At 34.5% G+C, this 6,000-nt stretch overlaps 1 protein-coding gene across 2 annotated transcripts in view; it reads left to right on the top strand.

Moving 5' to 3' along the window:
• Positions 1 to 229: 229 nt before the first annotated feature.
• Positions 230 to 6,000, top strand: part of LOC150101214 (rho GTPase-activating protein 45-like) — a 519,012-nt gene continuing 513,241 nt past the window's right edge. For both annotated transcript variants that reach the window (XM_090401286.1, XM_090401287.1), the window contains exon 1: positions 230 to 490. The gene's annotated coding sequence lies outside the window, so the exon portion shown is untranslated. The remainder of the gene's footprint in view (positions 491 to 6,000) is intronic.

Genomic DNA, 6,000 nt, shown 5'->3' with positions numbered 1-6,000 from the left:
AAAAAAAACTCATAGACGTTTTTGTAAAATTTCACTTTCTCCTGTCTTTGAATGTGTTGTAGTCGAAAACATTTTCAAAACCTTTACGTTTACAATTTCAACACGCAAGGGGGCATGTGCGGGTACTAGATTTGGTTTCGCGTTACGCTAATAGATGGCCTTGTAGAAGTTCAGGTGTGGGCATAGTGATGAATGAAATGTTGAGAATGTGGGTGTTTGGTTGGTGATATTGTGCGATTTTTCTAAAAGACATCCAATTTTTGAGTTAGGTCAATGCAAAAGTAAGAAAGTCAAAAACATGCTGTAATTGAATGCGGGACTTTTAGATTTTCTCGATGTATATTTCTCTGAAAAATTTATTTATTAGTACACCTGTAGTTTATATGCAGAAAATCTATTTACATTTGTGAAAGTTAATAAAGAAAATACGGTCATCAGCTGTTTGCGAACTTGTGTTAGTGGGCTGCCAAAAGGATAATTCCACAAGATGGTAAGTTAATAATAATAATATGTGCTTATCTAAGCGTTTTGCAAACAAACGCGTCATTTTATTTAATAAAATGACGCTAGTTATGTTTGTAATTACACACCCCGATCACTAACGAAGGATGTTTTTGCAGTAGCTATCATCAGAGTTATCCTTTACTTGTGGATCATTCAATGTAACAGTAATTTCTGTAAATAACATAGAGGTGCCAGCTCAAAGTTGAAATTTCTAGCGGGATAATGTTTTCTGCACTGGCACAAACATGGATATTCAAGAATAAAAAAATTCAAGAATGTATTTTATAAATGTTGAATACAATGAACCAGGGAGCACGTCATCTTTGTTTGAAATATATGGTTTGAAAAGTATAAGTGGATATGGGGATTTTTTTTTTCTTATTCTCATTTTTAAATAATATATATGCAGCACCTGCAATGACTATTTTGAATTACATGTATTAGACGTACATACATCCTGCCAGTTTTTAAGTTTACATTACTTTATTTTGCGACATTCATACATTTGCAAATATTATTTTGTGTGCAGATGTTTTTTACGCATCGAAAATAAATAGGCAACTCTTCATATTCATAAATGATAACCAGTTGTCTTGGTCATATATATATTTTAGTATATAATTATTTACATTTCTTGTTTCATGCATTGAAACAAGAAATGTAAATACAACCACTTGTATCTAAACTACTATACTTATTGTGCACAATATTTTATATTTTATATATTATTATTTTGCGATACCTCCAAAAACTCAAGAGAGGGCACTATGTGTGTACAAGTATTTTATATATATACGTGTGTGTGTGTGTATTGAATGTTTTTTATGTTGGCAGTTGAATATTTATTATTTATTATGTGACACTTCCCAAGAAATCATCACAGAAGTGCACTCCACACAACCCGCTACCATCTACACTACTCAGTTGCTTCCACTTATACGCAATGCTTCTGCCTACACACCATGGTACAGTTCATATGCAGTACCATCTATCTCCTTAATACATTTGGTGTGTAAAATGTATGTGTACAAAGGCTGATTTGTTGCATGCAGGATGAAAATCCTGAGTTTCCAGGAGGAAAAACTCGACCTATGTATGAGATCAGATCTTCAATTGAAAATGCACACACAAAGATATTCTCATTGTGACAAGAATCAAACTGGGTATTTTTCACTGAATGGATTCTTGCCCATTATAAGATTAAATGATTGATACGTGTAGTGCAGCAGCGCTTTGATGGTGGCGCGGGGGGGGGATAGTGTCCCTCTTATAAATTTTTCACTTCAGGAAATTCCTAGATGCACAAATATGAGGAATGTTTATATTAAATTGAGACTATGCTCCAGTTTCTCCACTGAATAAAAACACTACATAATCACTTCCTTCATATGGAAACCACTTCTACCAAATGCACATTTATTTTATAAGGTAACTACATTTATAATGCTTATACCTACTAATTGCATTGTCTCTAATAATAATCTCATTTCTTCAGTTCACTTTTTTTGATATATAAAACAACCCCTGCACACTTTATTATTCACTTCAAAATGCTATCATTGAATTCTAATTTTAAAGGCATAAATGAATCCACATTTTTGAAGACATGAATGCAGAAAAATATACAAGTATAGCCTGGAAAAACTCTGCATCTACCCTCTAGAGAATTGCTTCCATGATGATAACTTAAGTTTTTTAATTGATAATGAATCTTTATACAGTATCATTCTTATCAAATGGCCTAGAATTATGCTTTAGCATCGTGCTATATTTATGGACATCTTATGCATGTACCCAGCAACTTTCCATCTCTGTATTATTATGCTAAATTTACTTTCCAGGAATCTGTTTTTTTGCACAATTAATATAAGTAAAAGATATTCTTTTATCTTTTATCGTAAACTTTTCATGGGTGCAACACATAGACACAAAATGAAATAAAAATTCCAGATTCAATTATTTTAATCACATTGTTTCTTTTCCTATTCAAATTAATTTACTGGCTTATACACAATTTACAATATGGAACTATCGTAAATTGTGTATACAGATCCAGCATGCAGTGAACCAAGCTCATAATTTGGATTATTATTATAACCTCCATGGAGGTTATAATAATAAACCCCCATGGAGATACCCAGAAGATTACCAATATCTAGGTGGATTGATGCAGTTCTAACAATAATTGGAGGAAAATTGTGTATAGGAAGTTGGTAATAAACTTAATCATGTAGTGTTATCAATGCATCCTATTGAAATCCCTTTCTATGGATATGTACATTACTTCAGGGTACATATGAATGATATGTACCTGATGATGATCTCCATGTAGTCATGACTCATTATTGGAGATTTCACTCAATGAGCAACCTATCCTGATGAACCTTAAAATTATTTTCACTCTTAAGTATTCATAACACATTCTGGCAGTGCATTCCACTCACCCACCTACCACTATCCTTATAGAAATCTAACCCCCCCCCCCCTCTTTGAAGTCCATACCTGAAAGTTGTATTGCATCTTTTACACAATGAATGGCCTCTCATTCTTCCCCTACTCTCTGTATAATCCCTGTGGTATTAATCCAGTAAAATCCCTTTAAAACTTATTTAAATGTCTGTCATATCGCCTCTCTTCCTCCTGTTCATTAAATACTACAATTAACATTTTCTCAATCTCTCCCCACAATCAATACTCCATACTCCTGATATTGTCTGAGTTATTCGTCTCTGGACCATTCCATTTACATTGTATTGGAAGCTAGGTGACTAAATATGAATAGAGTAGTCAATGTGGTCTGACCAATGCTCTATATAGCACAACTATCTCCTTATCCCTACTTGTTTTGATGCACGCACTTTCTCTTTGATAGGGCACAGTGATAACAAGCAGCAAAACACTGCATTCTTTCAAAACTTCCATTGTGCCTTCTGAATTTCAGGCCAATGTCAGCCATTATCTCCATATCCTGAATTGCTCATCTTCTTAAGGACAGTTCCATCAATACAGCCCATAGCTTTATCCCCCTCTCTCTCCAAAGTGTAACATTTAACACTTAATAATATTTAAAACTGCAATCTCAATAATTTTCCTGAGCTAAATCTATTTAAATCCCTTACTGAAGAGTTAATGTCAGTATTGCTCCAACTTTACATCATCATCAGCATACAGCTGAAGATTCTCTGTCAATATATGTGAAATATTAAAAAATAAGTTAAGCTATAGGGATCCCCAAAAAAACCCTGCTTGTTTGTTTTGGATTTATGACTAGAGAAACTATAGTTATGGGTTGAAAAACCGAGTTTCTGAGAGAAGAAACCTTTCCATCTCCGTATGAGGCTGACTAGTTCACTTTTAGTTAAAAAGTCTTATAAAGACTCTTCTCATCCTAGATGGGATTTGGACTCAGATTCTTTCCATCCAAAGGGTGTTGTTGATACTGACTGACTACAGAGGCTCCTACAGCATGCTACTACTTAACTTTTTTTTCTTGGATACTACTCCCATACACAGTTTGCTGGTATTATTTCTGGTAGCCACTCTCCAATCCATATAACCAATCTATCATCTTCCTCACTACATGGATTTATCATGTAGCAAACTTTTCAAATGGCTTTGCAGAGGCCAAGAATATCATTGAGTCTTATCCAACACATTAATCACCTTATCATAAAATGCAAGTATATTACCAAAGCAAGACCTACCCTTCACACACACACACCAAAGTGAACCATCATAGAGAATCTTTGCTTAATCAATCCAACTTTTGCTTTACAGTCACAACTGCAGATACATACCTACAGGGTGATTGTAAAGTCACTCAACACAGAAATAACACATATCTGTTTTGAGGTTAATTACAAGTATATGAAAAATGAAACAGCTACAAATACAGATTATAATTGGACCTTTATTAGAAAAGAATAGGAAGCTCATTATAACATGCATTGCAAGTGGCCACCTCCTTCATGAATGCAAACTTGCACTCTTTTTACCAGGTTTGATGCCACCTTGTGAAGCACCTGCACACTAATGTTTTCAATTACTGTTGAAATGTTCATTTTTAGTTCATTCAATGTGTGAGGATTATTCTGATAAATGACACCTTTGAGATACCCACAAAGGAAAAAATCTGGTGGTGATAATTACCACCAGGTGATAAATGCTGATCTTGGAGGCCATAATTCTTTCAAGATGAGACAGTCACCGAAAAATTCTTGAAAAAATGGATGGTACTATTTGAAGTGTGGTACTGTCTTGCTGGAACCAACAATGGCATTTGCTAATAAGCAGTGCATGAACTGTGTGATGATATCTTGGTAGATGGAGCTGTTCACAATCATTTCAAAGAAAATTGGTTCCACTATACAACGATGAGGTATTGCACACCACACTCCAATATTTTGAGAATACAAAACTTTCATGAAAAGCTTGTGGATTTTTACATGATCAAATCCTATTGTTTTGACTATTCACATATTCACTGATGTGAAACCAGTCCTCATCACTGAAGAAAAAACTGTATCAAGCATCTCTATATAGACCACGTTCTTCAACGAATGAACATAATCATCTGCAGAAGATTATTCGTTTGCCTTTATCTGGGTCCTTCAGTTCATGGACTGAATGCACACGATATGGATGAAGGCATAAGACTGAAATTAGACATCTATGAGAGAGGAGCATCAAATAATCAAGTAATATCAATTATTCTAGCCCTTTGATTACATTTACGTTATTACAAATTTCCTGTACAATTTTCTTTCAAATTGCTCTGTTTGGCATAATCTCAATATAATCAAATCTTATATTTTAGTTTTATCTTGTATTTTGATGGATTGATGCTACAATTTCCATATACTAATGCTAATAGCATCAAGAATAAACACGAAGAATTTTTGGCATTGGTTAGTGCAACCTCGCCAAAAGTTATAGGCATTAGTGAAACTTGGCTAACAGCAGATGATGTAGTTACAGAGATAGAATGTGATTGATTTAGTATTTTCAGGGAGGTTAGAGTAGACAGGACAGGGGATAGAGTCCTGCTGATGATAGCAGATGTATTGCAGTCAACAAGAGTAGGAGTCATTTGGACAGATGGCAGTTCTTTTGAGTCAATATAGTGTGAAATTGAGGCCAGAGGCCAAAATATAAAATTGGTTGCTGCTATAGGCCGGGGGTGCCAGAGATGATGTGGAAGACAACATGTATCAACAGATTAGTACAATGAATGCAAGTTGAGTAATTATTATGAAGGGACTTCAATTTCTGAGATAGATTGAAAAGAGGAAAGATTACATGGCTGGAATGAAATGAAATTTATACATTTACTGAGAGATAATTACTTGAAGCAGAATGTGATGGAGGGGACTTGGGGTACGAGAGTTGTATCTTGTTATAGGATCAGAAGAACTCTCCATAATCCATAACTAAGGTGGCTACATTGCTTCCAATTGGGGAAAGTGATCATGTGGTCTTGGGAGGTAGCAAACTATG

The sequence above is a fragment of the Typopeltis vanoorti genome, chromosome 12 (genome assembly GCF_054136105.1).
Source record: "Typopeltis vanoorti isolate ZY-2024b chromosome 12, IOZ_Tvanoo_1.0, whole genome shotgun sequence".
Classification (NCBI taxonomy): Eukaryota; Metazoa; Arthropoda; class Arachnida; order Uropygi; family Thelyphonidae; genus Typopeltis; species Typopeltis vanoorti.
This window is presented reverse-complemented; position numbering and strand designations above follow the sequence as displayed.